The sequence below is a fragment of the Puma concolor genome, chromosome B1 (genome assembly GCF_028749965.1).
Source record: "Puma concolor isolate L17-30 chromosome B1, mPumCon1.1.hap2, whole genome shotgun sequence".
Taxonomy (NCBI): Eukaryota; Metazoa; Chordata; class Mammalia; order Carnivora; family Felidae; genus Puma; species Puma concolor.
This window is the reverse complement of record NC_141670.1, coordinates 101,976,225-102,003,884: the sequence shown is the minus strand read 5'-3', so window position 1 is coordinate 102,003,884 and position 27,660 is coordinate 101,976,225. Positions and strand designations below refer to the sequence as shown.

Sequence of the window (27,660 nt, the reverse complement as noted above, 5' to 3'; positions counted from 1 at the left end):
GTCTGAAAATGATTGGGCTTCCTGTCCTGTGGATTTTGAATTACTGTAATTAGGATCTCATGTTTGCAGCCACACAGCCAGCAGTAGTCTCTCAGCCTGGGTACTTTCTATTTCAGTTGGTAATTACTCAGTGGTTAAAAAAAAAAAAAAAAATCAATCACAGATGAGAAAATTGAGGACATAGTTGACTTGGTACTGACTCTTTTGGGGGGGTTGAGGAGGGGGAATAGGGTACACTGTCTGTAATTCTGGCTTTCTCTAGACCAAGGCATCTAGGCTGACTGCAATAGGGCCCTTGACTTACCTTGTACCCATTCCAAGGTGCTTCAGTAAGAACAAGTGAGAAGACTACTACTGTAGGAAGAAGATTGGGGAGGGTGGGGAGGAGAGTGGTAAAGTAGAAGGAGGAGGGAAGAAGTTAGTACCACTGTATCATTAAAAGAGGATTTCATATTCTTTTAAAAATTATGTGTGTCTCTGTGTGTGTTTTACCTTAAGGTTAACTTTAAATAATACTTAAACTCTATTTGCTGGATCATCTACTTAGTACTTATCAAGAGAGTTTGTTTACTGAAAAGCAATGCATCCTCCAGTTAGCATTTGTGGATCTATCTCCTATTTGGGAAAAGACTTATTTTCTCTCTCTCTCTCTCTCTCTCTCTCTCTGATTTTTCTATGCCTGGGAAAGCTGGTTTTATATTATTAAAAAATTTGAATTGCACAGCCCAGAGTCACTGGCCCCTTTAAAGGGGCTTTCTCTCTTGTCTTAAGAACAGACCTCGGAAGGAGCCAGATGGTTCCCGTCTGCTGCCTAGAGTCAATGCACTTCCTCCCACAGACGGGAGCCCTTTTGCCCTTCTTCCTTCCCAGCTCCTCCCCACTTTCTACCCCCCACCTCTGGGCCTCTCTGTTTTGTCCCTAGAAATAATCTTTTATTGCCCAGTTGTTCGGAAGTGACCTTTTGCCCTTGATTAGATAGCACCAGGCTCTATCACCGGATTGCTTTTGAGCTGGCAGTTGCTTTTTTGTGTTGGTTGATCTGGTGTCAGGGAGAACAATGCAAGGCTTTGCAAAATTTTAGTATAGCTCAGGCCTTGGGTGGAATAGGTGGGGGTGGGGAGATTGGGGGTTATATAAAGCAGACCAGTGGATCCTGGTTGCAAAAATATCTTTTCTTTAGTAAACTTAAAAACAAGTGATATATTTTAAAATTCATTTGTACATATTTAACTCACTCCTGTTTAATAACCATGCATTTCAGAAGAATAGGGGATTACTTCAGGATTTCAGTAAATAGTGTTTAAGTATATTAATATACTATTAAACTGACTTGAGTGTATAGTCTTATATTAAATATTAATCAAGTGGACTGTTAAATTTCTTAGAGGGCCATTTCCCAGAAGCACCCAATTATTCTAAGTAACAAGTGTAATAAACCATATAATAGGGAATATGTTTAATCATTAAAAGCTAACTCATTTTTTAAAATTTTAAAAACTAGGGAAAATATCCATGACTTTACATGCTTCCTGGATTAAGTGAAGGAATTTATGATTTTGAATCCTTCATAACAGTTCTCAAATTCTTTTGATTTCAAATTCCCAGGAATATCTGCTAGAACTGTAGAGTGGCTTAGTTTGAAATTTTTGTTTTGAAACTTCCAATTTCATTCTAGAGGTGAATACTATGCTATACAAGTATAGAAAAAAATTAAGATTTTTTTGAAGCTTATTCATCTATTAACATCTAAAATTTTGAAATTTCTTAGCCCTCAACCTGAGGAGAAAATATCTTCTCTTCCCCCAGTCCTACCTTCCAACCCATGCAACCCTAAATTTTTGTTATAGGCAATTCTTTTTTTTAAATTTTTAATGTTTATTTATTTTTTGAGAGAGAGAGTGTGATGCATGAGGGAGAAAGAAAGAGAGAGAGAGTAGGGGAGGGGCAGAGAAAGAGTGGGACAGAATCTGAAGCAAGCTTCAGGCTCTGAGCTATCGGCACAGAGGCTGACACGGGGCTGGAACTCATGAACCACAAGATCATGCCTTGAGCTGAAGTTGGAAGCTTAACCAACTGAGCCACCCAAGCACCCCCTGTTCTTAATGCTAATGACCATACTCTTTCTTCACTCTTGGCCTGCCAGTTGTGGTGGCTTAAAATGAATGCCATCTTTCTGCTTTATTTCAGGTGGTATGTTCCATTTCTTGTTTCAAAGATTTGTAATGGTGGGCTATACCTAAGAAGTTATTGTGACTGTTTTCCATAGAGGAACTATCCTTGTTACACAGTATGGAAATATGTACATCAGCCTTCACTGCAAAGGAGGTTAAAGATGTAAAGTGCTGAGTGAGTAAGTATTACCAGTTCCATTTTATAGACAAAGCAGCAGGAACCTTCATAGTCATGCCAATGTCTAGAGGGACCCAGAACAACCTTAAGGTTCCTCCTAATTGCCTTGTTTCTATGCTGTAAGAATGACTGTTTTCATAAATATTGTGTATAGGGAGGTCACAAAGAAAAACAATTTTCAGTTTTTGTTATTTGTGCTTTCCTGTTATTTCTCTCAAAAAATCAACATGAAACATGCAAAATTTACCAATGAATAATTTTGAGGATGTGGTACATATCTCTGTGTGTATATATATCATATGTGTTTGTGTGTGTGTGTGTGTGTGTGTGTGTGTATCCATTTTTTTTTTATTTGAGAGAGAGAGACAGAGAGTGAGAAGGGGAGAGGGGCAGAGGGAGAGAGAAAGAATCACAACCAGGCTTCACACCCAGCATGGAGCCCGATGTGGGGCTTGGGATCATGACCTGAGCTGAAATCAAGAGTCCAACGTTCAATGTCTGAGCCACTCGGGCGCCCTTATATCTCCCACGATTTTAAAAGAGCAATGACTGTGGTTAATTTTCTTTGCAGAAAAGATGAACAGTTTGCCAGATAACTTGCCATTTGGGAGGTTTCTTGGTTGAGCCTGAGAAAGTGGGAAATGACTGAGGAAAGATAGATATTTGAGGCATCATTGAATTAAATGAAAACATGCCATTCATGTGTTTGTAGATCTCTTTTGGTTTCAATCATCTGCCTATTAGCAAAGGCAGACCTCTGTATTTTTCTAGAGGGGTAATGGGTAGATTTGAATGGTAACATTTGAGTTTTTAAAAAGGATCAGAAAATGGTTCTGAGTTCTTTTACTTTTTTTTTCCAAATAAGAGGATCCTCAACTCTGGTACTGTTCTGGGACTTGTTCAGACTGCAACGGATGAAAGGGAAGAATATTGGAATGTTCCTTAAGGGCCTCTGGGTGGGTAACAAGGGAAATGCTATGTGTTTATCATTGTGGTTTACAGACAATAGCAGACTGGGTTGTAATAGTGCTTATTGCATTTTATTTTCTTTTAAACTCTTCCTGTCTAAAATAAGGATACTTCTCTTTATTTTATGGGGATATTGTGGAATTGTTTCATAACTAGAATAATAAATTCTTTATGAGAGGAATTTAGCTTGTATATGAACTTCAAAAAGAGTAGACTCTAGGATTCAGGAGACCAAGATTCTTCTGTTGATCATCTTTTAAAAAGACTAAATGGGCACCTGGGTGGCTCAGTTGGTTAAGCATCCAACTCTTGGTTTTGGCTCAGGTCTTGATGTCACGGTTTTGTGGGTTGGAGCCCTGCATCGGGCTCTGTGGTGGTATCGTGAAGTCTGCTTAGGATTCTCTCTCTTTCACTGTCTCTCTGCCCCTCCCCTGCTCATGCTGTCTCTCTCTCAAAAATAAATAAAACTTAAAAAAAAAAAACTAAAAAAATTCCCCTAATTTATACTATCATTAAAGTAGTGAGCAAGATATATATGCTGTTCCTGACAACCACCATTAAAGCAACAAAAAGACAAAAACAAATAAGCAAACAAAAAAACAGTATTCATAGAGTCCAAGCCAACAAACATTTATTATATTAATATTAGTATATTAGTATAGCAATGCCATAAAAAGTTTAAATCTGTGTTAAAGCTGTAGACTATATTCTCTTGTTGCCATACCCAGAAAGATGATTTTTCTGCATATTAACATATCAATGTCTACTTTGGACTTTAATAGTAAATGCCATGTAAATGCAAAGATAAAATTATACTTCCACTGAAAAAAGTGATGTACTAGCAAATTATTGATAAGGTTGACTTTATGAGGTGCCCAAAGGCTTGGTAATAAAGGCGACAGAGCAGATTTACTGATTATTATATATGTAACCATAAAAAGCCAAGGTAGGTTCTTTTGAGTAGGAAGAAAATTACAATCCATTTGAAAAAATTAATTGAAAGTAAAAGGATAAATTAGAAATAAAGGCATGGTAAAATATCATATAGAAATGGCTGCCTTCAGCCAACTAGCTGGACATTATTTTTATCATGAAATAAGCAAAGCATTTATTAAATTATTATAATTGCCAATATTTCTTACTATTTAATTTCACACATGCCACTCTAAATTTGAGTTTCATTGCCATCACTGAACTGGGTCTCTGAAGTTCTGGGACATCCTTTAGCAGGTCCAGTTCAAGATCTCTCTGTGATTACCCCTCTGATCGTGATATCTTTCTTCAGCTCTGTACTTTCTATCACCCACATAAAAGAATCAGTCATTTTACTAAGTCAAGCTGGTCAGGAACTTAATTGGTACATATTAATGACACTTTATTTTTGCCACACATTATGTTCCCTTGGTATCTGAATTATGCCTTAACAATAAGTTAGGCATTTAAGATGTTAAATATATTTTGGTGGTACTGGGTAGCTAGATTTACATGGTCATAGGGAAAATGGGGTTTTATTTTTGCTTCTTTATCTGATATTTCTAAGTCGCAAAGTTTGGGAGCTTAAAGTCCCTTTTAAATTTTATTGACTTAAAAAATACTTATGAACCATTCACGACAAACCAGGTAGCACTAAAGATAAATGATAAAGAATATAATATCACTTCTCAAATGGAGAAAAACCTGTCTGAATCCAAGAACTTTAAACTCTAATGATATTTGGGGAAGAAAATGACAGTTCCTTTCTAGTAAGAGTGACCAAACAATAATTTTTAAAGATTCAAAATCCTCAGCCCAATATAAATTAATTTTAACATAAATATGTCACATTAATTGTTAAACATGTTAGAGAAGTAAATTGATCTTTCAGAAAATAATTCAATTTTATTTGTTGTTTTTTTCCCAGATTATTTTGGGTTATAATGACGTTTTTAAAAAGGGAAAAACTTCAAATCTATGATTACTAAATTCTCTTAAATTAAAAAGTATTTATTAAGGAATTCATGCATAGTTAAATGCAAAAATTCACATGAAAGTAATTGCAGAAATCAAAATGATTTCCATACATTTACTTTGTAAGCTTAACTTTCATTTTTTTTTTGTTTTGTTTTAAATTTTCAAAGTAGGTAAATTCTAAGTGAGGCTTTTGAAGATCTTTAAAAGCAAGCAATTTTAACCCTTCTCATGGGTTTTTGATGTCCTGGGGTTACTTGAATCCATTAAATCAACCAGTGGCAAAATTAAACCATTCAGAATGGAACAAACTGCGTGTGATTAAATGATAATTTCCTAAATTGAAAAAAAGTTTTGCTACATCAGATAGTAGGCGATATCCACTGCTCACTATCAGACTGAGGAACCCACACATGTGCCATTCCGGGAGGGTTGCCAATGCTGCTGTCATCACTGGTAGCTAGAAAAAGGCATCATTAAAAGATTTGCTTGTAGTGTTGCTCATCATTAGTAATTTGTATATCTGGTAAGGAGACATAAACAAAAGCAGCTCTCTCATTGATATTTTTACTCTCCTCCATGCTCTCTGATCCCCTTAACCTCTCTTTGAATCTCCTTAAAGGTGTGCTGGTCTGCTGGAGCTGGTATTTTAGTCTTTGCCAGCATCACTGAATGCTTGATTTATGCACATGCACCCTGAGCTCATCCATTCCTCCTGACCCTCTAAGCTAATCTACTTCCAGCCTCTATCACAAGCTTCAGTTGTCTCCAGCTAAAATTTATAACATACTTGATGTGTTAGAAAGTGTTTTTCGGTCATAAGTTAGGTGGAGTGGAAAAGATAACGGCAATGAAAAGGTCAGGTCAATTGCTAGTGACTAACATTGCCTTTGTACAGGTTAGTAGAAGTGAGGAATATCATGAATAAATTGAGAAGGAAGATCTACAAAAAAGGCAAATGGTTTTGTTAAATAATGGGAATGAAGAAATTGTGGTGATTTTAGAATGGCAAAAATGTAGAACGACTTTTTTTTAAAATTAAAGGAATCTGAATGAAAATGAAAGAAAAAATGGACTTATTGAAGCAAAGGGGGGGAAAAGTTAAGTGAGCACAGGCTAAAGAAGGAATCTAGTTTATGTACAGCTTTGAGGATGAGGAATGAGTTAATGAACCATTCATGGTACATGTAAAATGCCGTGTGACACACCAGGGAACTGCTGTTAGTCACAAAAGAAAAATTATGGTACATCTTTCAGGCTCTGAAGGTCCTGCCGGAGCCCCTTAGCTCTGTGCCAACTCCCTTGTGAGAGGCAGTAGGCAAACCTATTTAAAACCTCCCCCCCCATCGCCCCGCTGTAAGAAATTGGCCATGTGGGACAAGGAATTCCTGCTTCTCTTGAGGACCCTGGAGATTTACAAGGAGGTGTAAATGGTACTACAGCACCCTGATGCAGTTATTTCCAGTTTTTTTCCATGTTTTCTGACACAGAAGGTAATGGGACACTTCTGAGTCCACCTAAAATCTATGTTCTTGGGGGACATCTGAATGGGGTTAAAAAAGTCTAACACTGTTAAAAGCAGATTCTGTAGCTCTGTTTTCTTCCTCAGCAAAATAATACAAACCATTCTGAGGAGTTTTCTGTGCTTTAACTTTTTTTTTTTTTACTTCAAGAAGTTCAAAGTCCTTTCCAGAACACCATAGCACATTGTTTGAAATCTTTGTATCCTTATAATGCACATAAGTTAGAGATAAGTGATAAAGATGGAAAGGATGGGCTTAGATTTGGACAAATACAGGTTCAAGACCAGTCTCTGCCACTTGCCAGGGCCAGTCACTATCTTCTTTAATACGACCCTCAGACCCAAGTACCCAGGTCCTATCTTGGCACATTGCCCCTCCCCACTCAGAAGACCTTGCTCTGCCCTCCTCTGACCTCATTTCCCATGTGGCTGAGAGTTTGTGGGTCCAACAGGATATGGCCATTCTCCCAGAACCTATACCTCCCCATATTCTGGGTACCCTCGACCTCAGGGTTCTGGACCCAAATAGCAAGGCTTACCTTCAGGCAATTATAGGACTCCTTCTCAGGGCTGTCTTCTCAGGGTAGACAATGGGGCTATAATGCTGCTACCAAGGGAAAGGGTTGGCAGAGGGGGGGATGGAAATAGATGGAACTGGGACATGAGGGGCTTCAGTGTCCATATGCATATGTGAGATGCTTCTGACATAGGACAGAGCTGGGTGTGGTAAAGAAAGATCCCTTGGTTTATACTCTGGACCCCACCAACAAATATTAGAAGTGGGCCTGTCCATCTAATAAAGTTACTGTGATGTTTAAATGAGCAATAAATGTAAAGTGCTCAGCACAGATTTGTAGAATGTGGGCATTCAGTAAGTCTTTTTGTTCTGGGACAGCTTTTGTTTTAAATTAAACCTGACTTAGCTTCTTCTAAATGCCCAAGAAAAACATCTATTTAGAAACCCAAAATAAAATGAAACCTCTTTAACAACACTGATGAATAAGACTAATAGCCATCATATTGTCAGAATCCGGACAGAATCTATAGACAGTATAAAAACTATAGAGCACGATAAAGAATCAAAATGGGTGTTTTGGGTTATTTTACACTGATAAAAAGCACAACCCACACTTTGGAAAAATAAGTCATAAATCTTCAAAAACTGAGTTACATAGGTACTATAATAAAAATCAGTATATAAAGTAAAAAATACCAGAAATACATAGAGCAATGGACAAAAACTTAATTATTGTGGAATAATACACTTTCTTCCCAGCTTTTGACAAATCAAGTAGGTAATATATAGACATAGAAAATTAGAATATAGAAGTGGAATTTATAGCTAATTATTGAACTTTGCACAATTCAAATGAAGAATATACTTTTTTAAAAAATATATGTGAAATATTTTCAGAAATTGATTACTTTGTTCTATAAAGAACATCTCAATAAATTCTTTCCATGTAGAAAGTGAATAGGCTAGACTGTCTGATCTTAATGACATAAAACTAAAAACTGATAATGAAAGATTAAACAAAATGATCAATTGTCCTGGAAATTAAATACCACATTTTTGTGAAATTAACATACTTTTGATTAGCAGACACATCTCAACCTGAGAGTTCTGAAATGTGCAAAAAAGTGTTTTGCAATTGATGAAATGCTTTATCTTGTAAGTCAAAGAGAAAATGAAAACTTTGCCAAAGAAACAAAAATACTGACATGACTATGGTATAGGACCAAAGCTATATAATGAGGCATATTCATAATCTTCAAATGCTTTTGTGACAAAGAAGAAAGAAAATAAATGAACTAATACTTTATTCAAGAATAGTTTCATTTTGCAGTAGAACCACCATTTCCTTTCCTCGGAGACTGATATTAAATGTAGTCATCAAGTCAGATTTCTTTGTGAGTTTCTTTAAGCTTAGGAGCCCCATTGTCTTTCCTTGAAATTGGATTTCTGTTGTTAACTTTTCCTCCTTCCAATCTATCCTTCAGGCATATTTTATATGGTTACCTCAATTACATAAAAAATTTGGAATTTTAAATAATGACAACTGATAACAATCAGATGATATAGCTAGACACTATCATGGAGTGAATATTACTTAACACTACATGCTGTCTTATATAAGTTTCCATTCTAATTCTATAGAAATCCTAAATGATAAAGAATTAATATCCCAAACCAAAATTCAAGGTAAAATTTAACAATGAAACACTAGATGCGAAATCAGGAATAAGACAAGGATGCTTCTATAAGTCATTACTTAGTATTATTCTGTTTGAAGTAGAAATGGGAAGTACAACTTACAAAAAAGGAGATTCATTGTTATATATGATGATGTATATCTGGAGAAATATAAAGAAATCAACTTTAAAACATTTAGTACAGGAAATTTCCATAAAGTGACCAGGTAATGGATACATAATGAATAATTTGCAAGAGAAATGTCCCCAAATTAGTTTTCCTATTTGATAGAAAACAACAACAACAACAAAACAACAAAACAAAACAAAACAAATCCCACCCCAAATGAAAAACAAAAATCCAAAAAACAAAGAAAATACAATGGGTAAAAGAGTTAATCAGTAACAGTAATAAACATCTTCATGAGAGCATTAGAGAAACATGAAAGTTTACTTTGCTTCTGGATGTAAAGATTTAATATGAAAGAGTTGGCAATTATTTCCAAATTAACTTACAGAGCTAATGCATTCCTTATCACAAGACCAACATGGTTGCCTTTAGGAACTTGAACAAATTATTCTAAAGTTTAAGCATGTGAACATGTTCAAGATTTATTTTTTTTTGAAAAGAGTGATTAATGACACTGTATCTCTTAAGAGAAATGACAGAAATTAAACAACATGGAATTAAAACAAGAATAGACAACCCAATTATAGAATAGAAAATTTCCTCATGTTTTAAGTGACAATTCATGATTTAAAAATAAAGTCTTGGATAAAGGATGATTTGATTGGGAGACCAGACCAATAACTTGGAGAAAAAAAATAATTAGAGTTTCATTCTTTTACTATATATTATAATACATATTAGATGCATTAAAACTATAAAAATTCTAGAAGAAAAATATATATATTGAACAAATTTTGAGATGAAGATGAATTTTCTAAGCATAAAACAATGTAGTAAATGCAGTAGAATAAATTATAAAAGAAAATTTGTTTAAAAAACATAAGTAAAATGATGAAATGGAAAAAATATTTGCAAGAAGCCTTGCTGCCATAAGTAAGTTAAAAACATTAAAAAAGACTATTTTTATAAATCAATATGGGAACCATGACTACTCCACTAATAAAAAATTTCAACCTCATTGGTAATCAAAGAAATACAGATTAAAGCAATGATGATACATTTAAAAATATATATGTATGTATCTATACATTTATATATCTAAATACAAAATATTTAATATTTGATGTTAACAAGATAAATACATTAATTTTGGGAGTATACATAATCACTTTAAAGTAATTGTGCTTTTGGTAACAAGATTACAAATGTTTATGTGTTTTAACTCAGCAATTTTTCCTCTAAAAATGGATCCCAAAGAAATAACTAGAGATGGACTGGAAAAGTAGTACATGGATTTATAGAAACAATGATAATCCCTTTTTAATATACTTACATTTATGTATACATTTGCATAATAAAAGCCCTAAACCAGTGATTATTTATGGATTTTAAGATTTTAAGTTTTACATTTTTCAAATTTTATAAATTCACCGTGTATTGCTTTTGTAATTAGAAAAGCAATTGAACATTATCTTTTTTTATGTTTTTAATTTTTATTTATTTATTTATTTATTTATTTATTTATTTTTTAATTTTTTTTTTTTCAACATTTATTTATTTTTGGGACAGAGAGAGACAGAGCATGAACGGGGGAGGGGCAGAGAGAGAGGGAGACACAGAATCGGAAACAGGCTCCAGGCTCCGAGCCATCAGCCCAGAGCCTGACGCCGGGCTTCGAACTCACGGACCGCGAGATCGTGACCTGGCTGAAGTCGGACGCTCAACCGACTGCGCCACCCAGGCGCCCCTGTTTTTAATTTTTAAATGTTTATTTGTTTTTCAGAGAGAGAGAGCATGAGCACGGGAGGGAAAGAAAGAGAGGATCCAAAGCAAATCCCTCGCTGTCAGTGCAAAGCCCAACGTGGGACTTGATGTGACCTGAGCCGAAGTCAGATGCTCAACTGACTAAGCCACCCAGGTGCCCCAAACATTACCTTTAAAAGTAAGAATATTCATGGGGTGCCCAGGTGACTTAGTTGGTTGAGTTTCAGATTCTTGGTTTAGCCTCAGGTCATGATCTCGTGATTTGTGGGTTCAAGCCCTATGTCCAACTCTGTGCTGATCATGCTTGGGATTCTCTCTCTCCTCTCTCTGCCCTTCCCCAGTCACATTCTGTCTCTCTCAAAATGAATAAATAAACTTAGAAAAAATATAAAAGTAAAAATATTCTTTTCCATTTCCATATAATCTAAGAGTGGTGAATAAGTGATCTGATCTGTTTTTTTCTGGCCTCTCACCTTATCTCTAAAGACACATTTTACATTTTCTCATAAAATCCTATAGCTCCTTAGTAAAGACAAATAAATGATCTTCTTGTAACTATGAATTTTTGCTTTAACTGTTTTATGTAATATGATCATCAAGAATTCCCAATTCGCGTTTCAGTTTAATATTGCGTCTTCAGCTAAACACTTAATTGATCCCAGTGGTAATAGCCACATAAATACTTAGATGAGATTATTTTGGCAAACATCCAAAGGTAAAATTAGATATTGTTCTTAGAATATTTTTAAAGGTAATTTACACGAATTCTTTCTCTTGACTAGTAAGTCCCAAAAATTGCAGCAAAGAAGCTTTCCAAAATTCAGCTTAATCTAGTCTGTTTCTCACTTGCTTCATGGTCTCCATTACAGTTAATAACTATAGATTCTGAATATCATATGTGGTTTAAAAAAATCTTGATTGTAACTATGACCTTAAAGCTGATCTTTAGTAAAAAATGTTTTCCTGTATAATAGGTTCTTGGATTTCATTAAGGTTAAAGGGGCATTTTAGATCATTACATGTAACTTGTGAGATGAGAATGTGGTAAGGCATTTTCCAGGCTAAATTCAGCCAAAACTGTGGGTGCTTCTTCAGCAGCAGTTTACAGAAGCTCTCTCAGGTTGGGATATGGTGTCCCTAGATACCTAGGAGTAAAATTAGGTATTTATGAGAGTCCTTGAATTTATTTTTATAATTTCAGATAACTTAATGAAATCATACATTTTCTCATGGGAAGGTAGTTTTCTTTCTTTCTTTTCTTTCTCTCTTTCTTCTTTTCTGCTTTTGGTTGAAACTAAAGTTTTTAACCCAGGTAATCTTACACCAGTTAGATAATTTGAGAGCTCTATATAACTTTGAGTAATAAAAGGCTACAAATTTTATCATTTCAATTTGATAGACAATTTCAAACCTGTGATCATTAAATGAAAGTGGAGTTTGGACACATTGATTCAACCCTTCCCCCGTGTCTTACCGTACCAGGTCAGGAAAGCTCTTCACTTCAAGGGTTTTACTTTCTCTATGATAGAATTGACTTATCTTTCAAGAGCCTTAACAATTTGTGTATAGATGAACCTCCCTTTATATATATCTAATATGTTAAAATATGGCTGTACACAGCAGATACATTTCTCTTGGACTGCCTTTGGGTGATTGTATACATATAGGCCCCTGGAATTTACTTATTCCTCCAAGAATTCCTTGTATCAGGAATAAATCTATGTTGGTCTGACTTACTTTGGGGACACTGTTGATAGCTATACATGCGTCAGTTGTACCAATGAAGGCATTCATTTTTGGAACTGGAAGTTTCATGCGTTCTCAGAATCACACAACAAGATCAATGGGCAACTTCCTTTTTGGTGAACAATTTAGAAATCTTCAGTAGGTATTGGTGGATCTTGAAGCAGCTTGAGACAGATTTCCTCTTCTAGGTGCTTCCAAATCTTACTTTGGTATTGGTGCTTTGGTCAGCTACTTTTGAATATGCAAATGGAAAATTGAGAGAAAAAATGTTATTAATTAATCTATCATCAATTATGCAGGAAACAAATGGGACAATTTACAGGTAAGAATGGGGTTGATATGATTAGAGTCTAAATTTTTAAAAATAAATGAATTTTATTTATTTTTTTATTTTTTTTTTTACGTTTTATTTTATTTTTGGGACAGAGAGAGACAGAGCATGAACGGGGGAGGGGCAGAGAGAGAGGGAGACAACAGAATCGGAAACAGGCTCCAGGCTCTGAGCCATCAGCCCAGAGCCCCACGCGGGGCTCGAACTCACAGACCGCGAGATCGTGACCTGGCTGAAGTCGGACGCTTAACCGACTGCGCCACCCAGGCGCCCCAAAAATAAATGAATTTTAATGTAATGTAATCAAAGTTTCCAAATCTTTATGTCATTTTTCTCATCAACTCCATCCTTACTTTTCTTCCCATGACAAAACAAAGAACAAACCCTTAAAAATAGCAAATAAGTAAAAGAAATTTCTCAAGTGAGCCTTTTGACTCATGTTTGCTGTTATCGTTGGGTCCCATTTCCAGTAGTTGCTTTTTTGAGCTTTTAAGGAATTAATTCATTGAAAATTACATTTTTCTGTTGAGCCAAAAGTATGTGTGTATGTGTGTGTGTGTGTGTGTGTGTGTGTGTGTGTGTGAAAAATGTTCCTAGGATCAGCTCTATTTGCATTGGTATTTCCAGTGGAAATGTCAAGTGTGACCTTTTTCTTGTTTGGGTGTCTAATCCTATTTTAAAGCCCTGTCACGCCCCTGCTGAGGGTCAGTGCCCTTGTGAATAGAACTTCTGCACCTGCTCCCCCTTTCTTCTCCTCTTCTTCCCCTCTGCGTGGAACTGGAGGATGTTCCGGACGGCAAACAAAACAATACTATGCTTCAATGACTGCAGTGATGGAAAATAATTGCAGACTTGGGAATTTGGTAAAGTTTTGAAACCATGAGAAAATAAACACAAAAATAGCAAACCTGAAAAGAAGAAAAGAAAAAGGCTCAGAAACATTACATTTCATTGCTACAAATATCAGGGCTAACATACCCTTGAACTTTTCAACTGACAAGATAGACGCTCTTGCAAAAGATCAGCTCTTGTAAATACTGGCTGCTAAAATCAGTGTAATTGACATTTTACCTGTGAGGGAAAAAATTATTAGCAACAAAAGAACTGTGGGAAATATATCTGAGGAAGTCACAATTACCATAGCGACTGGATTGGTTTTCCTGTTTCCCAAAGTAGAATTTTGAATAATTATGCTTAGAGGAGCTGAACTAAACAGTAAATGAATGTAGACAATTTGAATGGTAAAAAGGATCCTATCTTCAGGCTTATTTAAAAATAATGTTCTGCAAAAATCATCTCTTTGCCAGTACTTGGGTTGGATCATTATTTCCCATCACAGGAATTACTAAGGAGTTAGCATAGAATTTCTTCTTGGATCCTAACCAAATTTAAATATGTAATTTGTCTTTATATTATATTTGTTTTTAAAGCTGTGAGGGGAAAAGCTGAAAGCATGCTGAAATTCTGCTAAAGCCATAAATTTCAATATCAATAGTTTTTCCTAAAAGAAAACTTTCCCACAAAATCCCTAAGTGAATCATATTAATATTGTCACCAATTTTCCAAAATTCATGCTAATGTCTACTTTTTCTTGTGAAATGAAGCTTAAATAGTGTTCTCAAAGCTTGTAATACAAATGCATCTTATCTTTCATTTTGCACCATGCTCCTAAACTCAATTTAGGAAGTAGCTCTTCATATATTTACTCATTCATATATTTACTAATATATCACTACTCTTCCCTCATCACCTTATATCTTGACCCTGAGGCAGTTTACTAACTGGTTTCTTCACCTGCAGCCTCCCATCTCCACCCACTCCATCCTCTCTACTGATACAAAAATTATCTTCCTGGGGTGCCTCTGTGGCTCAGTTGGTTAAGCATCTGACTCTTCGTTTTGGTTCAGGTCATGATCTTGCAGTTCGTGATTTCAAGCCCCATATCAGCCTCCGTGCTGACAGTGTGGAGCCTGCTTGGGATTCTCTGTCTCCCTGTCTCTCTCTGCCCCTCCCCCTCTCACTCTCTCTGTTTCCCTGTCAAAAATACATAAACTTAAAAAAAAAGAAAAGAATCATCTTTCTAAAGGATAACATACCACTCTTCCTCAAATACCTCCAAACCCTAGAGTCACATAAAATGATTTAATCAATTTCACAAGGAGTAACCAAACTAGTTAGAAGGTAAGTGGGAGAAATGGGAAGTGTTAGGGTTTGGAATGCTTCAGAGATCACTGGAAGTACGAATCATGCTAGAATTGGGAGGAGGTAGGGCTTGAAAGAAGCCTTGAAGAAATAGGGAGTGTTTGACTAAAAGAGAAGTGACAAGGGAGCATTTGTCTTCCTTCAGGGAACAGTGACTGAAGATACAAAAGTGTTTTGGAGCACGGGTGGTACAGCAGTTTGACTGGCAAGGAAGGTTGTGGGGAGAGAAATCCGAAGAGTATGGTAGACCCTGATTATCAGCTTGTAGATATCTTTACTTTGTGTTTTGGAAAGCCATGGAAGTATTTGGGCATGGTAGTGATATTATTATCTATAAAGACTCACAGAAAATATACAGGACAGATTGGGTGAGGATGGAATGTTAGAGGCAGAGAAACTGAGTCAGAGGCTGTAATCTAGGTATGTGTAAAGGCCTTGAGTAAGTGAAGGCAATGAAAAAAGTGGAGACAGGTACAAGAAACCCTAGAAAGGAAATACTTGTAAGATTTGGAAAAGAAATAGGCATGAGGCAGCACATTAAAAGAAGACTCTAAGATTTCAAGTTTGATGACTAGGAGAGCTCGAGCAGCCAGGAGAAGAATCTGGAATTTTGTGTGTATATAATTAGCTTTTAAATGTGATGTTTGAAATAACTGAAATACATTTCATTGAAAATGTCATGTAAATGGTTTGGTATTCAATGTCTGGGTTTGAGAGAGAGTCCTTGCTAGAAATGTAGATTTGGGAATATACTGAGTGATAGTTGAAGCTTTGGAAATAAGTAAGATCATTCAACAAGGACTGGACTCTAGGAAGTACTCATGTTTCTGAGATGGGAAAGAAAAGAAGAAAGCAAGGAAAGAGATCAGAAATAGGTGGGACCCAGGTGAACATTGTCTTATAGGTAGAAAGGAGCATGGCACAAACCACAACACTGCAGGAGAGGTTCCCCGCAAGAATATGAAGCCTGAGAATAGACCACTGACTGGTTTTGTAAACTGGAAGACCATAGTTGACTTTTGAAATCCAGGACCAGAAGCCACACTGCACATGATTCAGGAGGGAATGTATTATGTGAACGCAGAAGCAGCAGTCATAAAAACTCATGAAACTTGGTGGTAAATTAAAGAGAAGAATGGGGTGGACAGGCCATCCAGCTCAAGAGAAGGACATCAGATGGGACAGACTTGTTGTTGTTTGAAGTCAGGGAATCAAAAGCCAGAAGAAGTGAAGGACTGGAGGTGTCAGAGAAAGCAACATGGTGTTGAAAAGCAGATATGAATGAATGACTGTTCCTGTAGATGAGCACGCTGTTATGAATGTGATATTGGAGGTGAGTGTTGAAGTTTGCCCCTGCAAGGGTGTGTGTATGTGTTTATGTGTGCGTTTGTAGGTATAGGAGACATGGATGGAGGTGGGGATGGGTACCACTGCTGAATAAATCAGAATGGAATGTTCAGTGGTAGGTAGAACAGGTTGTCTAAGCATGGAAGGACTAAGGTTCATTGGTACCTACAGATGCCAGTTACTGGTGCCTTGTGACACTGGTGAATCTGAGGTGTTCTTGGCTTGCAAACGCAATCCAAGTGAGAGGACCCTAGAAGGCAAAAGTTTCATTTTTAGGTGGTTTTGTCTTTTGGTGTGAAAAGGTGGAAGGACAGAAAATCATATCATATTGCTAGCTGGTTTTTTTCCTTTTTCTTTTTTTTGGGGAGGGTGGTTTATATGCTCCCAAACCTCCGTATGTCTTGTGATCATGTCTGCTTGTCCATCTTCCTCACCTAACTCTGAGCTTCTCAAGGGCAGTGCCTAGGTCTTTTATCTTCAAATCACTAGCACTTTCAATTGTCCTGGCACAAAATAAGCAGCAAATAATGCTTGCTCTGTGAAGTAGGGAGGGAGCGGAGAGGTAGGTTCAGGATAGGAGAGATATGTCTTCCCCCAAGGCAGGAGGGAAAGGAGAAGAAATGAATGTAGAGACATAATTTAAAAAGCTTAAGTCAGGGCGTCTGGTTGGCTCAGTCAGTTAAGCGTCCAATTTTGGCTCAGATCATGATCTCACGGTTCATAGGTTCAAGCCCGCGTCGGGCTCTGTGCTGAAAGCTCAGAGCCCGGAGCCTGCCTCAGATTCTGTGTCTCCCTCTCTGTCTGCCCCTCCCCTGCTCGCACTCTGTCTCTCTCTCTCAAAAATAAATAAACATTAAAAAAAAAAAGCTTAAGTCAAAGGAAGAGGGCATAAATGCATGATGGTTTCAATTTCCTCAGTAAAGTCATATCCACCAGTATTTTCTGAGTGGGAGAGGTGGCAGGGCCTGAAGAAAGCCATTGAGTGTCTTCTTGAGTGAGGTACTATGAACACACTTTACATACACTTTCTTTTAAACTCCATAACAGCACCATAAAGTCCTTATTATTCCAATTTTGCTGATAAAGAAATTAAGGCTTAAATAACAATACACTTACTTATAAGCTTCTATTAAAATCCAAATCTCTTGATTGCAAAACCTATATTTGGGGAAACGAAGAAAAATATTCTTGAGCAGCAGCAAGGGTCTACTAAGGGTGAGTGAACTTGAGCTTGCTTCAAGGTAAGACAGTGAAGTTCCATGACTGAAAAATATAGAAGCAAAAAGCTGTGGAAACTAGGCTTTGTGCCTGGTATGGCAGAGGGAGTCTAAGTGAGGAGGATATGACCAAGGACTGGGTTGAAGGAGTTCTTCATTACTCATTTTAGGTCACTAAATCTAGTCTCTTTAATGAGATTGAAAGCCTCTGAAATGATTCCTCCTTGTGCCTTGAAAAGTGTTAAGGACTGATTCAACACTCAACAACTACTTGTGGACTGATCAACATAAAACACTGTGGAAACTGAGATAAAAATGGAGATGTATGCTAATTAAATCCAACATTATTTTGGACTTGTGTACTTTGCCTATTAAGATGCTGTTAAACCAAATAGTGATTTTATTAATAATAATTATTATTATAATGATAATTATACTAAAGCTCTTTGTGAAGGTAAATCTGGCTGAATAGACATGCCTGCATCAGACTAAATACAAGGAATCAAATAGCCAATATTTGGTGAAACAAGACTTTGGAACTTTGGAAACAAGACGATGTGTACCTTTATATTGTGTTGCTCTAGGAAAGAAGATAATAATAACAGATATTTTTGAGTACTTACTTGTTGTAGGCAGTGTTCTTAGTACTTCACATGCACTAGTTTATTTAAAACTTTTAAAGAGCCTAGTGCTAAGTATTATGGTTCCCATTGCACAGATGCAGAAACTGAGACTAAAAAAAGTTAGGTGCCCAAGAATAGAGCAAATCAGTGACAAATTTAGAATTTACACTCGATGTTTGCCATTCTCCCAATTCTGACATTTCTATTTTATGGGCCAAGCAGCTTCTTCATGTTCAGTGAGGAATATGAGTAACCTTTAACACATTTGAAGTGTGCTCTTCCTTAGTGGCTGGATAAACTCCCTTTTATCCAGCACCTGTTCTGGGTCAGTTGTGTTCAGAAGGAAATCCTCTTTCTTATTCATTTGTGTGACATTTGTATCTCAGGGGTTCTTTGACAAAAACATTCAAAACCTAAAGAAAACTATGACAAAAGATGTCTTCTGTCTTTCCATAAGTAATAGCAAAGCTGAGTCTGTGAGTTGTCAGATTTCTCTTCTCTCAGTTTTGACCAGTTGGTATTCAGTTTGTTTTAGAAATGGAATTTGAGAAATCTTTAAAAAAGGCATTTAATCTGACGACCATTGGAAACTAATCCTCCCTCCTTTCCTCCCTCCCTCCCTCCCTCCCTCCCTTCCTTCCTTCCTTCCTTCCATCTTTCCTTCCTCCCTTCCTCCCTTCCTCCCTTCCTTCTTTCTGTGTTTATTTTTCTGGCTTTCTTGAGAGATAATTGATATATAACATTGCATAAATTTAAGGTATACAATGTAATGATGTGATACACATATATATTACAAAATGATCTCCACAATAAGGTTAGCTACATATATCTCCTCACATAAATATGTTTTGTGTGTGTGTGTGTGTGTGTGTGTGTGTGGTGAGAACATTTAAGATCTACTCTGTTAGCAACTTCCAAGTATATAATACAGTACTGTTAACTATAGTCATCATGCTGAATATTAGATCCCCAGTACTTATTCCTCTTATAATTGGAAGTTTGTACCCTTTGACCAAAAAGTAATTCTTTATCAAAAGAAGAGTGAAGCCTGATGTGTTTATTATATAGGGCTTTATTTGGAAAGATCATGCAGTTGGATTATCTTTACATTTGTATGCCCAAAGAACAGAAGACATACTGTAGTAGTTTTGAAGGAGGACTTCTATCTTTATCTTCTTACAATAGGTAGAGACCAAGCAATGACTCTTGTTGGCTTTTTCCAGTCCTAAATGTATTAATCAGATATGATTAAGAGAAAATTAGATTCAGTTTTGAACATTAATGTGAAGTTTGTATTTTGTTATTGTGGTCTGTCAAAGTCTATCTTTGTGGATTGGAATGTAGGAAGCATTATATTAATAAAAATTTATGTTAAAGAATAATTATCTAGAACTGTTTAAAGCTATAGTTAAATACTTTTTTAAAAGTTTATTTCTTTATTTTGAAAGAGAGAAAGAGCGAGAGCACGCATGGGGAAGGGGCAGAGAGCAAAGGACAGAGAGAGAATCTCAAGCAGGCTCTGTACAGTCAGCACGGAGCCCAATGTGGGGTTCAAATTCACAAACCATTAGATCATGACCCAAGCCGAAATCAAGAGTCAGAAGCTTAACCTACTGAGCCACCTAGGCACCCCTGCTATAGTTTAAATTCTTATCAAAGGCTCTTAAACACCACATCCAGTGTTTGAAATTTAGTTCATTCTAATTTAAATAAACTGAGTTTAATTGTTCACATTACCTTATAGAATGACTAATACATATAAGAAACTTATTTCTAATTGGAATTTGCTGGTTCTGTCTCCAAAGCAGAGTGTTATGTCTAACATAAACGAAGATTTAATCTACTGTTATCTACTAAAGAATTTATAGTACACATAAAATTAAATTCTGTTGGTCAGATCATTGCCCAGCAGAAAAGCATCTTATCTTCAAGACCTTATAAAATTTCTTGTTTGTTTTGTATTGCTAGGTTCATACCCTTCTAGAAGAAGACAGATCATTTAATGACACACGCATACCAATATCCAATACGCCCACATGTGCAAATGTGTTGCTGTACTTCCAATAGGTCCAGTGCATGTATAAGCCTATCATTCTATGTCATTAACACATATATTTTTATTTCTATTTGCCCATGTACTTGTAATCTTTAAATATAATCAATAAGTAACACTTATATGTTAAAGTTTTATAATGAGCATTGTCAAATTTAACATGTACCTAATTTTTTTTCCTAAAATTTCTAAAGCAAAAAATGTTTGACAAATAGTGCTAAGTAATACATAGATAAAATAAACATTGAGTTCTCTGACAAGTAGAATTTCTCCCACCCCAAGTTTCTGAGTTTTATACTAGAATGATTTTAAACATATGTGGTTATAAGCTTATCAGATTTCCAAAAATGAACCTTCTATAAAAATCACACGGGGCCCCTCAGCTCTGTTTTCTTCCATTATTTATAGACAAATTGAAAACAAATGTTCTTTAAGAAAAAGTACAATGAACTGAAACCAGCTGTCAGGATGCACTTTTTCTTTAGAATTCATCTGTAATACAGACATGTAGTAAACCAGAGCCTAAGACTCATGAAATTGTGCCATATTTAATGGTAGTTTTAGTGTCAATTCAGAGATGTAAGTATTAAGGTCTGCTGCAACAAGACCTCAATGCTTCATTTAATATAATTAAATTAAATAAGCAAGTGACACGGGGTAAATGCAAATATTTTCATTTTGGAGGTCTTAATTGCAAAAGATGTTTTAAAAATCATTTGAAGTGATTTAATAAATATTACAGAGATAGTTCTACAGCTATTGTAGACTATCGAATAGGCTATAGCTATTGAGTGTTTGTTCATACAAAAGATCACAGCAAAGGTAATGAATAGAGAAGCCAAGAAAATATATACATAAAATGTTGGGTGACTTTCTTGTCTTAAACATAAAAATTTTCTTTATGTAATAAACACATTTTACTTAATTTAGAAAAGCATGGTAAGTTAATAGGAGCTTAATTTTTAAATGAAATGGTCTATTAAGGCACTATTAAAAAAATTGTCTTTTTTTTACTTAAAAAGTATCATCCTTTCTGGATGTGATACCTTGGGAAGGATATAACATTACTTATATAGAATTCATGCCAAGAGTGCGTCATCTAAAGGACACCTAGGTGGCTTAGTTGGTGTGAGCGCAAGTCCCATGTTAGGCTATGCAGTGTGGAGCCTGCTTGGGATTCTCTCTCTCGCTCTCTCTCTGTCCCTCCCCCACCCACGTGCTTGTGCTCTCTCTCTCTGTCAAAATAAGTAAATGAACTTAAAAAGAAAACAGTACATAATCTGAGTTTATAATGAGGAAAAACACGACAACTTTAAAAAAGAAAATTTGACTTAAAAAATGAGAAACAGAATGAGAGAATGAATTCTTCAAAAATATCAATGCCATGAAAGACAAAGAAAAGGCTAAGGGAATTTTCAAAAGTAAAAGACACTTAAGAGACATGACAACTAAATGCAACACCTGACTTTAGACTGCATTCAATTCTGAAGGAAAAATGTTATGAAAGATTATTATTATTTTTTTTTTTAATTTAAATTTTTTTTTTCAACGTTTATTTATTTTTGGGACAGAGAGAGAGACAGAGCATGAACGGGGGAGGGGCAGAGAGAGAGGGAGACACAGAATCGGAAACAGGCTCCAGGCTCTGAGCCATCAGCCCAGAGCCTGACGCGGGGCTCGAACTCCCGGACCGCGAGATCGTGACCTGGCTGAAGTCGGACGCTTAACCGACTGCGCCACCCAGGCGCCCCATGAAAGATTATTTAATAAGCAAGTGACAAATTTGGAATACAAACAGTAGGTCAGCTAGAAGTATTGCATTAATGTTAAATGTATTGAAGTTGATAACTGTACTGTGGTTATGTAAGAGAATATCTTTATTCTTAGGAAATACACACTGAAGCATCTAGGGTAAAGGGCTATGGTATATGCAACTTAGTCTCAAGTGGTTCAGAATGATAAAGAAAGTGGGGTAAAATGTTAACAATAGGAGAATCTGGGTAAAGGATATATGAGTGCTCTTTATACGATTGCAACTTCTCTGCATGTCTGGATTTATCTCCAAATAAAAGTTAAAAGTTAAAATCTAGAGGCACCTGTGTGGCTCAGATGGTAAAGCGGCTGACTTCAGCTCAGGTCATGATCTCGCGGTCTGTGAGTTCCAGCCCCACGTCGGGCTCTGTGCTGACAGCTCAGAGCCTGGAGCCTGTTTCAGATTCTGTGTCTCCCTCTCTCTCTGACCCTCCCCTGTTCATGCTCTGTCTCTCTCTGTCTCAAAAATAAATAAATGTTAAAAAAAAAAAGAATGAATAGTTTAAAAAAAAAAGTTAAAATCTAAAAATCACCTTACTTGAAAAAAAAGATAATTTCTGGGGAATATGAACCATTTTCAGATAAATGATGTTATGGAAATACTATGCCTGAAATCACCTGGTGTTATCAAACATTGGTTGAATAAATCCATGACTAAAGGAAAGAATACAATTGGCATGGATGAATTGCTTTAGCTTTTCATTTCAAATTCCGTGGTGACTGACATGGAAAAATAATCAGAGACATTGACTCAATCTTTAGTAATCAAGATTATACTGTATGCCTCATTTTGTTGTGCCATAAGTTCTGAAGATCTTTCTTTTGTAGTTTTACCCTACTGTTCATCAGGTCCTAAAGGAGTCCAGTAACCCTCAAATTTCTCTCCAGAAGATATGTATAGATTCTTTTTCTTATGGTCACATTTTCTTTACAATTTTATTAAAAAGTGGTTGCGTATAACATATTTCATGAGAGCAAATTTAAGTATTTTAAAAAATTTATTTAAGTAATCTCTACACCCAGTATGGGGCTCGAACTCATGACCCTGAGATCGAGTCACATGCTCTTCTGACTGAACCAGCCAGGTGTCCCTTAAGTATTTTAATTACATTGGACTTGCCACCTGAGGAAACCAAAAGTTCTTCACACAACTCTCTTCTCTTAGAAAATATGCTGGGCAATATTGTCCCCATTATAATACAGGGGTAAAGAACCACCTTAATCAGCTTCCTGCTTTATTTTTGTTTCCCCAATTTTCCATGCTCAGCTATCGGCTCCCCATTTTTTCTTATTTTCTTCTTGTTTGTGGTAAAATCGCTTAAAAATTCAAATACATTAAAAATATATTTTATGCATTGTATAAAATCATCTTGTAATTAATAATGAAAGAGCTGTGGAGTAGAAAAACGTTGTTGGCTTTGACCATGTGATTTAATCTTTTTTACATGATTGGATGGGTAGACCATATGATATAGTCTCTTCTAAAACTTGTTGTACAAAATGCTACAGATTAGCAGTGTCAGCATCACCTGGGACCTTTATAGAAACGCAGAAACAATCTCAGACCCCAGCCCAGATGTATTTGATAGAAATCTGCAGTTTAACAAGAGTCCCAGGTCTTCTCTATGCACATAAAGGTTGAGAAACACTGATAAAGCTTCAAAGACATTTTTAAAAAGACATTCCTGAAAAATCTAAAGGATCCAGTGACCTATATTGCTATTTGCTGTCTCACTACTATGACCACTTTAAGAAGAATAAAAATAGTGGTTGTTGTATCTCCTTCATAGATCTCTTTTTCTTTCTGATTATTTTTTTCATTTCTAAGAGTCCTCAATCTTTTTAATTCTTTTATTTTGTCTCATGAATTATTTTTATTGCTCATCCTAATCTTGATGTGTTTTTCCTAGAAACAATTATCTAGAATATTTTTTTCATTACCTGGACACATAATGACTCAATGTTCTTTTCCATTGTGGTCAAAAACATGCTGTAAGATTTAAACCCTTTGAAATTCACTCAGTTGTATACTATGGGTTAGCATATGGTCTATATGTGTGACTATTCCATGTGCTCTGGAAAACACATGTATATTCATCAGTTGTTGGTGTAGAGCTCAGTAAATGTTAATTAAGTTAATTTGACCCATTATGTTATTTAGATAACCTATATCCATCAGGGTTTTTTTTTTTTTTAAAACAACTTGTTCCATCAAGTACATTAAAAGAAGAGTATTGGGGTACCTGGCTGGTTAGAAATTAGAAGAGCATGTGACTCTTAATCTTGGGATTGTGAATCTGAGCCCCATGTTGGGTGTAGAGATTACTTAAAAATAAAAACCTAAAAAAATAAATAAATAAAAGAATAATATTAAGGGGCACCTAGCTGGTTCAGTCAGTAAAGCATGTGAGTCTTAATCTTGGGATTGTGAGTTTGAGCCCCATGTTGAATGTAGAGATTACTTAAAAAAAATAAGAGTATTAAAATCTCTGATTTTGTGGATTGGTCTATTTTCCCCTTTGAGTTAGTTTTTGCTTTATTAATTTTCATGTTGTTATTAGATACATACATATTGAAGATTGGTATGAGGGATTTTTGGCAAACTTCTTTTTTATTATATGATTTTTTCTTTATTTATTATAATACTCTTTTTCTTGAAATCTATTGTGTTTGATATCAATATAGCCACTCTAGCTTTCTTATATTCACTATTTACATAGTATGTTTTTAATCTCCTTTTATGTCCAAGTTATCTGTTTCTTTATATGTGTCTTTGTACATAGCATATTTAATATAATTATTGCCATGATTGTAAAAACTCTGGGTTCTGTTATCTTCCTGTAAAGAACATTAATTCTTGTATTAGTAGGTAGTTCAGTGTTGGCCAGTCACCTTGAACTTATATTTTTAGAAAGCTTAAGTTATGTCTCAAGTTCCTCTAATTCGGTGAAAAAAATCTCTAGGTTCTGTCTTCCCTACAGATCTTGTCTGGGCTAGATTTTAGTTTTGTTAGAGCAGGTATACAGTAGTTCTTACTAAGACATGGACTCCCACGTCTCAGATGAATTCCAAAGTTGTTAATAGGGTGTTAATTAGATCTCCCCACTCTGTCAGGGCTGGAACTTTAACATCCTCCATCAGTTTTTAATTTCTAGTATCTCTGTTCTGTTCTCAACTCTTTCACAACTCTTTCATATATATATATATATATATATATATATATGGATAGATGTGGATATAGATATAGATATATAGATATATAGATAGTAGCTGCTAAAAGCCTTGAATGGTCTTATCCTTTGTGTGTACAACACAACCTTCACCATCACTGAAGACTCCTACATAGACTCCCAGGGCCCTCTTTCTGAATAACTCCTTCCTCTTCAGTTGTTTTGCCCTGAAAATTCCAGCCATTCTAGCTGCCCTGAATTCTGATCTCTGCCTGCTCAGCTTAGCCAAAATACCATACTCTGCTTGGACTGCCTTTCTCTTTATGCTGGTCAGGAAATTTTCCCAAAGCAGAGAACTGGGTGATACTAGGACTTGCATTGTGGGTTTCTACTCCCTCAGAGATTATTGCTTTTCACTGCCTGTTAACCATTTCCTGAAAACATTTCTTTTATTTAATCTTATAGCTGGGGCGGGAGAGCTATTTTGGTTTCAGTTACTCCATGGCTGGAAGCTTTTATAATTTTTTATATTAAGGAGTAGAAAGAGAAACTCCCTACCTTGATGCTTATTTAAAGGAGGAGTAGGGGTGTCTGCGTGGCTCAGGCGGTTAAACATCTGACTCTTGGTTTCAGCTTAGGTCATGATCTCATGGTTCGTGGGATTGAGCCCTATGTCAGGCTCTGTGCTGACAGTGTGGAACCTGCTTGGGACTCTCTCTCCTCTCTCAAAATAAATAAATAAATAAATAAATAAATAAATAAATAAATAAATAAATAAACAAACAACAAAAAAAGGATGAGTAACAAAAAAAATGGCAGAATTTTGTTTATTAAAGCTCATGTTTGATTCCTAGAGTTTAATAATAATAATAATAATAATAATAATAATAATTTTCTATTATTAAACATTTGTATTCCATTTAGGATTGGAACTTTTTGAAATTTTTTTTTAGCATGTTGTTCTAATACAACTAATATTCTATCTAGGTTATTTTTGTTGGTGTCCTCATTAATTGTCTTAGAAATATTATTTAATAAAGAAAAAGTAATTAAATTTTTTGATTAAAAGACTGTTTCGATTTTCTGATACCAAAGAAAAACACCACCCTTTTATGAACTTTCACAGAGTATTGTTAGAGGATAGGGAGAATGGCTTGCAATTTGCATATGCTTTTCCTTAAAATTTGATCAATGGTTCTGTAAAGGCTAAGTTAATTCTTTTCTGAATAAGGAGTGCTATAATTGAATATATACATGTAGAATATATATATTGCATAATATTTTGTAATTGGGTAAGATAAAGGATTTCTGATGCCAAATTATTCTAAGAACCTCTCATGAAATTATTTTCCCATTGTTTCAGGGAAAATTTGCAGCCTCACTCTGAAAATGGGTCTGTTTAGGAAACCAGCCCCCCGCCCCCTCATTTCTGTATTTCTAAGGAGAACTGAAAAAGCTGGTGTAGTAACTGGTATAAACTAGTATGAAGAGTCTTTGAATCAACAAATTACTGCCTAACTTTGATTTCTGACAACTAGGACTATTGCCTAAGAGTCTCTGTAGAGACAGAAGAATAGGGGATTCTTTAGAAAGCTGCCTTTTTGATGAGCTTTTCTAAGACAAATCTGTTCTAAATGGACTTATTAAAAAATCTTTAGCTTCACTGGTAATCAAAGATATGCATATTAAATTAACAATGGGGTACGATTTCCCTGCTAAACATAAGAGCAAAGAGGTTTTGTTTGTTTGTTTGTTTATTTATTTATATATTTTTTATTTATTTAAGTTTATTTTGAGAGAGACAGAGACAGAGACAGAGAGAGCAAGTGAGAGGGGGAGAGAGAGAGAATTGCAAGTACGCTCTGTGCTGTCAGCTCAGAGTCTGATGTGGTTCTTGAATTCACAAACCATGAGATCATGACTTGAGTTAGAAATCCAACCAAGAGTTGGACATTCAACTGACTGAGCCACCCAAGTGTCCCAGGGCAAGGAAGTTTTAAATGCTAATCTCAGAGTTGGGGGCGCCTGGGTGGCTCGTAGGCTGAGCATCCGACTTCTGCTCATGCCATGGTTTCACAGCTTGTGAATTCAAGCCCTGCATTGCGCTCTGTGCTGATAGCCTGGAGCCTACTTTGGATTCTGTGTCTCCCTCTCTCTCTGCCCCTTCCCTGCTCATACTTGGCCTCTCTTTCTCTCAAAGACAAATAAACATTAAAAAAAAAAATTTAAATGCTAATCAGGGAGCAACTAAGGGTGAAGTGAAAAGGTAGCCCTGGTGGAGTGTT

The 27,660-nt window shown here is 35.8% G+C and overlaps 1 protein-coding gene and 1 long non-coding RNA gene across 2 annotated transcripts in view; both read left to right on the top strand.

Annotated features, from left to right (window-relative positions):
- Positions 1-27,660, top strand: part of SPRY1 (sprouty RTK signaling antagonist 1) — a 96,284-nt gene that overhangs the window by 38,304 nt on the left and 30,320 nt on the right. The gene's annotated exons all lie outside the window — the stretch shown is intronic.
- LOC147581780 (uncharacterized) lies at positions 503-11,429 on the top strand. Its single transcript, XR_015250243.1, has 2 exons — positions 503-2,350; positions 10,896-11,429. It is a non-coding gene; the product is annotated as an uncharacterized LOC147581780 (long non-coding RNA).